The following is a 10788-nucleotide window of genomic DNA, read 5'->3' as shown; positions in this document are numbered from 1 at the left end:
CAATTATACATTTCCTTAATGTTATTCCTTACACGACTTCTTAAAAGTAGGTAATCTGATCTGTGAATGATATTCTCAGCAATACAATGATCTAAGACAATGCCGAAGGACTTATGATGAAAAATGCTATCCAACTCCAGAGAAAGAACTGATGGAGTCTGAATGCAAATCAAAACAAATTTTTTTACTTTATTTTTCTTGGGTTTGTTGGTTTCTGGGTTTTTTTGGTCTGTGTTTTCTTTCATAACATGACTAACATGGAAATGTGTTTTGTATGAGTCCACATGTACAACCTATATCAAATTGCTTGCCTTCTCAATTGGTGGAATGAGAGGGAAAGAGGGAGTGGATTTGGAACTCAAAATTTTTAAAAATTAACGTTAAAAACTGTTTTTACATTTAATTGGAAAAATAATTTTTTTAAAGTAGGTCATCATTGTAAATATGTTGCTGTTTGTTGTTTGTCCTTCGTTCTTGAAGAGGAGCATGACATCAGAGGTGATCATAGCTTGCAAGTGAATTGTATTTAAGTGAGGGAGGGTTGTGCAAAGTCATCAGCCTGTCTTTCTCCTCCAGAGCCATCTGGGTCCAGTGGCAAGATATAGATCAGGACAACTGGAAATGGCCCAGGATGCAATGGGAGACCTTGGCCTTTTTAAGCTAAGGTTTTTAACAGGTCTCAGTTTGACTGAAGCAATACCCAATCAATGATTGGGTAAGAAATGAGGCAGAGAATGGCCTCTTTACCTAGTCCAAAAAAAGAAAAAATCAATCTGAGAGGGGAAGACCCTCAGGGTTTCTGGCCAAAACAGAAACAATTACTATTTACATATGCTCTGAGCCAATCAAGGCCCAAACATTATAGCCTACTTGCACTCACCCTTTTGGTTACTCAAAACTGACTCTGCAGAGATTGTAGTGTTCCTGAATTTGCAGACATACAGAATTGTCACCCTTAGAAACCTCTATCCTAGGGCCATTCTTTTCTCATTTGTGAATCCTTCCCTGAGATTACCAATTTGAGTAAGACCCTAGCCATGCTTCAACTCACTTTCATCTCTTCCTTACCTGCTGAATTGCTCTCTTCTTTTTCCCCTCTTCGGAGGCCCCATATGTGTTGTCTTCCCCAATTAGAATGTAAGCTCCTTGAAGGTAAACAACTATCTTTTTTTTTTTTTTTTTTTGCTTTTTGGTGAGGCAATCGGGGTTAAGTGACTTGCCCCGGGTCACACAGCTAGTCAGTGTCAAGTGTCTGAGGCCCGATTTGAACTCAGGTCCTTCTGACTCCAAGGCTGGAGCTCTATCCACTGTGCCACTTAGCTGCCCATAAACAACTATCTTGCTTGCTTTTATTTATACCCAGGTATATACCCAGGGCTTAGCATGGTGCTTGGAACATAGTAAGAGCTTAATAATAACTTTTTTTTGGAGCTAAGCTTTATTATTTTGTAGCATTCAGTTTGAATTATTTTGTTTTTAGTGTTCTTCCCATTTGTATTGTTAAAGTCACTGGGTCTTATTTTCCTGATTCCACTTCCTTCAAAGTTTGGTTCACTTTGCATCATTTCATATGTCTCCCCATGCTTCTCTGTATTCATCATATTTGAGATGCAATTCAAGCACTACCTTCTACACAAAGCCCTTCCTCATTCCCTCAATTGCTAGTGCCCTCCCTCTCAAACTACCTGATATTTAACCATTTTGTATTTATTCTCTTTATGTTAGTTATATAAATACACATATAGATGTGCTTGTGTATGTAGCTGTGTGTAGGGGCGGGGTGGGGTTAGGTATTTGCTGTCTTCCCCTTTAGACTGTGGGTTCCTTCAGAGTAAAGATGCTTCCCTCATTGTATTTGTATCTACAGCACCTAGTACCATGTTTGGCACATAGCAGGCACTTAATAAATTCCTATTGATTATTGATTTATTCTTCTTTGTTCCATCCCAGTAATATTCCATTATATTCAGGTACAACCAGCTTAGCCATTCCCCAATCAAAAGACATCTACTTTGTTTCCATTTCTTTCTAACTATAAGAAGGTTTCTATAAATATTTTGGTAAACGGGGCCTTTCTTTTAGAGGTCATTGATATCCCTGGGGCATATACCTAGCAGTGTAATATTTTATGTCAAAGAAAATGGTCATTTTAGTCACTTCCCTCAAATAATTCAAAATTGCTTTTCAGAATTCACAGTTCCAAACACAGTATAGTGGTTTTCATTCTAACAGGCAGATTCCACACTTATAGGGGAGCAATGGTTAGGGAAGGAAATTTTTATCTAGATAGTCACAGAGCCACAGGACAATAAATTGTCAAGGACAATAAATTTTCAGTAGCATTGTTTTGATTATTTGATGTTATTTGCTTATTTGATGTTTTGATTCAGTCGTATTTTGATTATTTTCCCCATGAAGGAACAAGAGCTAGAGATGGAACTGAGAAGAAAGGTCGTAGATGCCCCTGAAAGGCAGATGGTCAGATGCCTGGCCTGGGTAGACTTTGAGGTTCTCCTGGTGGATAGCTAGATGACATGTGAAGCATCAATAAGGTGGGTTAGACATAGTGGGCTATGTGAGTTTTCATTTTCTCACCCTTCAACTGGAACAGTCAAACCATATCAACCCTATCACACAGTTCTAGAGTTAAAGGTATTAACAGAGAGGTGGGGCATATGTATGTGAGGGGCAAAGATGGCAGGTTGCAGGAATAGTCTTAAAACAGGAGAACTGGATGAAAAACCATAATTCCAGAGGACTAATGGTGAAGCATGCTTCCCACCTCCTGACAGAAAAGCAATGGATTCAGGCATAGAATGAGAAACATTTTTGGGACAATGGCTGAAGTGGGAATTTGCTTTGCTTGATTATGCATATTTTTTATAAAGGTTCAATGCTGAGGGAGGGTAGTGGAAGAGAGAAAAAAATCTAAGCCTTGATAGCTGTGTGATCTTGGACAAGTCACATAAGTTCTCCAAGCCTTAGTTTCATCAACTATAAAAGAGGGAAAATAATATTTAAATTCCTTCCCTTATACTGTCCTTATGAGGAAAGTGCTTTATAAATCATAAAATGTGAGTTATTGTTAAGGGCTAAATGTTAAAGGCCTGTGCTAGGCCCTAAGAAAACGAAGATGAAAACCAGACCATAAAAAGTTCACCATATGAAAGGTAAAAAGAGATACGTGTACACAAATAATTGCATTACAAACTAGAATGTAATCAAGTACATAGCAGAGGTCAGAGTCAAAAGCCATTAGAGGAGGGAGGGTCCACTTTTATTTTGAGGACATCAGAGGAAATGGCACTTGTTCTATGCCTTAAAAGAAAAGGAGGATCTCAATAGCCTTAAACATTCTCTTAGATGACCATTATTTCCCATTCCCTCTTACTGGATCATCATCATCCACGTCCTGCAGTGTTTGTACAGATGTAAAAAAGGACTCTGTCCTCAGCTTCTCTTTTCTTTCTCTTTTCTTTGTAGACTCTTTCTCTTGCTGAATTCATCAGTTACCATGGATTCAATGATCATCTCTATGCACATGACTCCCAGATCTACAGATTCACACCACATCTCTTGAGGTCCTCTCCCTTATCACCACTAGCCTGCCAAGTATGTCTTCCCAGATGTCCCGTAGTCATCTCAAATTCAACACATCTAAAGCAAAACAATATCTTCTAAAATCCAACATCTTTCCTGTCACCAACTATCACAACCTCAAGTCATACCTAATACTTCACTTTCCCTCACCCCACCATATCTAATCAGTTGCCAAGACTTGTTGATTCTACCTACACAACATATCTCACATTTATCCTCTTCTCTCTGCTCAAACAAGTGTTGGGAATACAAATATTATAAAAAGAAATAGTTCCTTCATTGAGCTTATATCCTAATAGGGGAATGCATCATATATAGTGGAGTGGTAACAAGGAAGGAATGTTATGTTCTGCGAAGGTAGAAAGAATGGAGGGGCAAGTACAAAAGTAATGGAGAGCCATGATGAGATGGCAAACATAGCCTGATGTCTAGGGCCATCCAGTAGATATAGGGAGCTAAGAGTGCTAGTTTGCACATAATCACCAATCACTGGACTCCAAGCCCAGTGCTCTATTCACTGTACCATCTAGCTGCACCAGAAGAATGAGATCAAACATTAATAAGTCATCTAGCTTCACTGCAGCATAGAGTGCCTAAAGGACAATGTTGTAAAATAAGCCTAGAAAGGTAAGTTGGAGCCAGATTGTGGGAGGCCTTGAAAGGAATCCAAAAATTTGAATGTTATTTGATAAGCAATATGGGTCAATGAATGTCTGGGGTCAAAGGAATTACATAGTCTTCTGCATCAGAATATTTATTTTGGTAGCCATATGAAAGATAGATTATAGAGGGGAAAGAGTGGAGGTAGAGAGACCGGTTAGGTCACTGGGGTGGGGACCATGCAGCCTGGAGGCTATCCTTTCCCAGGAGGTTGTTAAAACAGTCCAAGGGAGAGGTAATGAAGGTTTGGCTTACAGTGGTTAGCAGAAAGAGTAGAGAAGACAGGATAGATTCAAGAGACTGCAGAAACCGAAAAAAAAAAAAAACCCAAAAAAACAAACAAAAAAAAACAAACCAACAACAGGTCTGATATATGATTATATATGGATGGTGAGGGAGAGAGAAGAACAAAAAATAATGGACAGCAGAACAATAGTAGAACTGCTCAACTCCTATTTTTCTTTTTTCTTTTTTTTTTTTTTCCATTAAGGAGAATGGTCTTCCAGAAAGATCAGAACAAAAATGGCTGATAGAGAACTGAAAGCTCATGCCCTTGGTGACTTTAACTTACCAATTCTAAACAAATAATAACCCAGTGTACTGGAAGAATTGGCATAAGTGTTGGCCGATGTAAAAAAATGAACTGAAGGCCTGGGGCAAGGTAGTTCTTAGACAAGGGAGAGAAGAGGTCGGCAGAGTAAAATCAGGTGATAGTAAAGAGGGAATGGCTAGGGTGCCTCCTCTTTTATATTACCTCCCACCTACTCTATATAGATATTGTATGTACCTGGTTACCTACATGATGGTTCTCGCATCAGAATATAAGCTCCTTGAGGACAGGTACTGTTTTTTATTTTTTTGGTATACCCAGAGATTACAACAGTGCCTAGCATATAGAGCACACTTAAAAAAAGCTTGTCAAGTGACTGGCTACCAGTGAACTTGTCTTTGGTTGCTGATAAAATTATAGATTATATTATTAAAGGTATAGTTATTGAACATCTGTAGATGCTTAATAAATGATTGTTGCCTGGCCTGCAAAAGAGTGATGATAGTATGGTCTATTAAAAATAGATAATGGGCTCGGATTCCTTAAGAACCTAGCCAACGGCTCATAAATATTCAGATTCCTTAAGAGTCTGGCCAATATGGTGGATTAATAAACCTTGTCTTTGGCTAAAGAAAAAAAAAAGAAAATGAAGAATGAACAACAATCATGTCACCATTGGACTGGGAACTTTTCTTTTTTCATGATCTGAGCTTGGGCAGTTGTTCTTTCCTTCCAAGAGGAGCTTTTATCTATAATACACTCGTGGACTTTATAAAAGAGGAATATCATAAGTGTAATTTTACAGAAGTGGTGTCTCCTGATGTCTCCAATTGTAAACTCTGGGAAACATCAGGTCACTGGCAGCATTATAGTGAAAACATGTTTTCATTTGATGTTGAGGAGATGTTTGCAGTTAAACCCATGAACTGTCCAGGACACTGTCTTATGTTTGCTGATTGTCCACGTTCCTGGGGGGGAATGCCTATCAGAATAGCTGATTTTGGAGTTCTTCGTCAGAACGAGCTGTCTGGAATTTTAAGTGGTTTAACACATGTCAGACTATTCCAACAGGATGATGCGCACATCTTCTGCACGATGGAGCAAACTGAAGAAGAAATGAAGGGATGCTTAGAGTTTTTAGAATCAGTTTATACAGTATTTGGGTTTTCCTTTCAATTAAATTTTTTCACACGGCCTGAAAACTTCCTAGGAGAAACTGAAATATGGGACCAAGCTGAAAAGCAACTTCAAAACAGCTTAAATGAATTTGGAGAGCCATGGAAATTAAACCCAGGAGATAGAGCATTTTATGGGCCTAAAACTGATATACAAATCAAAGATGCCATTGGCAGGTACCACCAACCTGGCACTATTCAGCATAATTTACAACTACCCATCAGATTTAACCTTACATATGTTAGTAAGGATGGTAATGATAAGAAAAGGCCAGTGATCATTCACCTAGCTATTCTGGGATCTGTAGAGGGAATGATAGCCATTCTTTCAGAAAACTATGGAGGAAAATGGCCTTTCTGGCTGTGTCCACGTCAAGTAATGGTAATCCCTGTAGTTCCAATTTGTGAAGAATACGCACTCCAGATATCCAAGGAATTTTTTGAAGCCGGATTCATGGCTGATGTTGATTGAGATCAAAGCTGCACACTAAATAAGAAAATACAAAATGCACAACTGGCCCAGTAAAATTTTATTTTATTGATTGTAGAAAAAGAAAAAATAAATAATGCTGTAAATGTTCGAACAAGAGACAACAAAATTCATGGAGAGGCTTCAGTAGCTTCCACCATTCCTAAAACGAAGAAACTAAAGGAGTCATGTACATTAAATGTAGAGGAAAAATTTTGAAGTTCCTGTCTTCTCTTGGTCAACCTTCAGGCATTTCCTAAGATTTGAAAATGGAATTCCTTCACTAGCTTCCTGAAATTTTACTTGTTGCCAGAGCTTTGTACTCACCAACAGCAAGGCATAGACAGAAGGGAAAATGTGTATTTGTTAGATGAAGGAAAAAAAGAAAACTACAATCCTTGAAACAAATAGCACAGTGCATGGCACTGAGTAAATTATTAATAAATGCATTTTTATTTAATAGGAGCTGTTAGGTGGCACAGCGATTTAACAGCTGGCTTGGAATTAGGAAGATCTGTGTTTAAATTTGACTGCAGATACTTACTGGTTATGTGACCTTGGGCAAGTCACATAACTTCTCTGTTATAAAGATAACCCCAGACTCAGTTCCAAAGACTGGTGTCTCAAACACTTTTTATTAAAGAGGATGAAGTGCGCCATTTCAATTCTCCCGAGAACCGGGCGCACCTCCTTGGAAGGGGAGAAAATGCTCGAGGTAAAAGAAGTCAGCAATCTTTATAGTAAGTAACTGCCTAACTCCTCCCTTCTGGATCAGGATTGGTCCTAATCCTTTTGGGTTGCAATCTTCCTTATATGCCCCACCCCTAACATACATGATGTGCCTAGAATTGTATTATCACTCCCCCCACGTTGGACGGAGAAGTTAGCCTGTCTGTGCTGATTTCTTATCTACTTATGTGGAAACATAACTCTTTCATTTCTCACATCTCTTTGCCTCAGTTTCCTCATCTGTAAAATGGGATAATAATGACACCCAACACTCAGGGTTGTGAGGATCAAATGAAATAATAATTATAAAATGCTTAGCAAAGTGCCTGGCATACAGTAGATGCTAAATAAATGCTAGATATTATTATTACTGTTTTTAGCTTAATAAATGCTCTATCAAAATAAGCATGAAAATTAATTAAATTCACATATTTGCCATGTTCAAAAATTCAGGGAGGACTAGCACCTCTGGTCTGAGGACCTGCCAAGCCCCTTTTCAGAGCTGCTCATCCACCTTTGGGGTCCACTTTCATCCAACTCTCACCTGTGGCTCCCAGCACAGCAGCCACACCCCAGTAGCTCTATGGACAGACAGGTTAAACCAGGCCTCAAACCTGTCAGTGAGATAGGGGGATGTCCACCCCAAGCATGTGAAGACTTTCCCTGGCAGAATAGGCAGATGAGAACAATTCATTCCAACAGCCATGCAAGTGGTTTGAAGCAGCATTGTGGAGCGTGTAGAGCTTGGTTGGGCATTGACGATGCTAACGTCATCCACTGTATCCTGGGCTATTGCTAATTGTCTTGACTTTTGTCTTGCCACTGGACTTAGATGACTCAGGAAGAGAGAGTGAGGCTTCTGACTTTGTGCAACTCTGCCTCACTTAAGTCCAATTCATGAAAGATTCCATGATGTCATTGGTCCTTTTCAAAAACAGAGAATGAATAACAATGTCTAATTCTGTCTGTCTGTCAATAATGTCTATCTCTTAGAAGATGAGTAGCATGCTTTCTCAGAAAGAGAAGATGTTCTGATGGAGGAATCAGCACACATTTGGGAATAGTGGTACAGGAGGGGTATTTTGGTCCTGAAAGTTACCTGGATGTTAATGGGAGCTGGAGTGGAGTAGATAGGTAGATCCTATCCAGGAACAATGGCAGAGTTGATTGAGTTCAAGGTTCCAGGATTGGAGGGTAAGAGGAAAGTGAGGAAGTATAGTAGGAAGCTGTGGAGAAGGTAGCCTGAGGAGAGGCAGTGAAATGACACGTAGCTGGGATTTTCTAGAGAGTTGCCAGTCAGGAGAATGGCACCCCAGGAGAAAAATTCCTCCAGGCTGTGGTCTTTGGAGTGGGTGGGGAGGCAGTTGGACCAGATTCTGTGTAGTAGGGATCTGGATGTGAAGGGCTGGGGCTTTCCTGAAACAGTATTCTTTTGACCAAGTGACTCTTGGATTTAACCAATGCCCGGGGCTTCCTATCACATCAAGCATAAAATATGTACTCCTCTGTTTAACTTTCAAAACCCTATACAACCTGATCCCAACCTATCTTTCCAGACTCAGTGGGCATTAGTCCCTTTCCCATACTTTGCAATCCAGCCAAACTTGCCTTCCATCTGATACTCCGTATCTATGACTTTACATGGTCGATCCCACATGCCTGGAATGTCTTCCAGTCTTATACTGCCCGATAGAGTCCTTCTCTGCCTTTAATATGCAGTTCAGAGACCAGAGGGAAATAGCCAGTAAACACGAAGAGATTCAAGGTAAATGAGAGTGGAGTTGAGAGAAGGGGAAATCTGATGAAGAAGACGGGATGGAACGGAATGGAATCACGTGTAGATCACCATCACAAGGAGACTCACTTTACACTAATACAGCAAGGATATTTGAAAAGAGACAGTGGCACTTGCTTTCTTTAAACACTGTTCCCTCCTCCCACCTTGGCTCTATATGGAGAGCTCAGGTCAGCAAGGCAGGCAGGGTAACATTACTGAAACAAGCTTTGTAAAACCACCAAGTCTGAGGGACCTAGATTCCAGGACGTGTTATATGCTCTTAGATGACCAGGAAGCCACATCAGAGAAGCCAGGGTTAATCACACAGGCAAATTAGGTACCAGAAGCAGCTTCGTTTCTTTTAGGCAAAGCCTCCCCATGTTGCAGGTGGCAGGAAAGAAGAGAAATGTGGTCCTGTTCCAGCTGCCAAAACAGTAATGTGGGAGAGGCAGAGATGATGACATTTCCCTGTGTTGATCTCTCCCAATAATTTGACACTGTTGACCACTCCTTCTTCTCCATATTCTCTCCTTGCTGGGTCTTTGTGACATTTGCCTGTTCTGATTTTCTTCCTACTTGTTGGACTTCCCAGACTCCTTTGTAGAATCAATATCCATAACCCATTGCCTATGTGTGGGTGTGTCTTAGAACTGGGTCATGAGTACTTCCCTCTTCTTTTTCTACACTCTGTGTCTTGGTGTTCTGGTTAATTCCCTTGGAGTGAACTATCATCTAAATACAGATGGCTCCCAAATCTACAAATCTAGCCCTCACCTTTCTCCTTAATTTTCAGTTGCTAGGTGATCATTTCTACCCGAATGTCCTGCAGACATTTCAAATTCAACATATCTAATACAGAATTCATTCTTTTTACCCCTAAACCCACTCTTCCTCTCAACTGCCTTATTTTTGTTAAATTCTTCCAATCATCTGGTCTCACATTCTAGGAGTCATCATCAATTCTTGACTCTCCCAAATCTCCCATATTCTATCATCAGCCAAATCTTGTCAATTCCATCCCCTCAACACACTTAGATCTATCCTTTATCCCTAGCTCCTAATTGGTCTCTCTTCATCCATTTTCAATCTGCCTTCCACACAGCTGTCAAATTGATTTTCCTAGATCATGTCACTCCTCTGCTCAAAAAGCTTCAGTGACCCCCTATTGCCTCCAAGACAAAATAGAAACTCCTTTGTTTGCTATTGAAAGCCATTAGAAGTCTGGCTCTAGCCTTTCATTTTAGGCTGATCAGACATTACGCTTGTTCAGGCACTCTGGCTCAGCTACTTTCTATCCTCAGTATAAGACATTCTATCTCCTGCCCTCCATACCTTTATAAAGGCTGGTCCTCATTTCTGGAATGTTCTCCCTCCTTACTTCTACCTCTTGGATGCTCTAGTATAAAGGCTTAGGCCAAATGCCATTTCTTTTACAAGAGACTTCTCCTGGTTCCCCCAGGTTGTTAATGCCAGTTACTCAATCACTCTGCATTTATTTTGCATAAATTCTATAGTTATTTATTTATTTGTGAATCTGTGGTATTCCCCCAATAGAATGAGGGCAAAGACTAAGACCACTTTTTTATTTTGTATTTGTATCCCCAGTGCTTAGCACAGTGCTTGACACATAGTAGGTATTTAATAAATGTTTGTCTGTAGGTTAATTCCTGCTGCCACATGACTATCCATCTTATACTTGTATCACACTTATTTGTATACATGTCCAAACTCCTACTTCCCCTATTGGATTTTAAGTTTCTTGAGTGTGAGGAGTATTGTTTCGTCTTCTTCTTCTTCTTCTCTTTTTTTAATAGCATAGGGCCTTGGT

General features: G+C 39.8%; 1 pseudogene; it reads left to right on the top strand.

The window, feature by feature from the left end:
* The first annotated feature begins 5476 nt into the window (after nucleotides 1-5476).
* LOC114053941 lies at nucleotides 5477-6733 on the top strand (annotated as a pseudogene).
* The last annotated feature ends 4055 nt before the right edge of the window (nucleotides 6734-10788 follow it).

The sequence above is a fragment of the Vombatus ursinus genome, unplaced genomic scaffold, assembly GCF_900497805.2.
Source record: "Vombatus ursinus unplaced genomic scaffold, bare-nosed wombat genome assembly UNPS02014812.1, whole genome shotgun sequence".
In the NCBI taxonomy this organism is placed as follows: domain Eukaryota; kingdom Metazoa; phylum Chordata; class Mammalia; order Diprotodontia; family Vombatidae; genus Vombatus; species Vombatus ursinus.
Note: the sequence above shows the minus strand (reverse complement) of the source record. Positions and strands in the feature narration are given on the sequence as shown.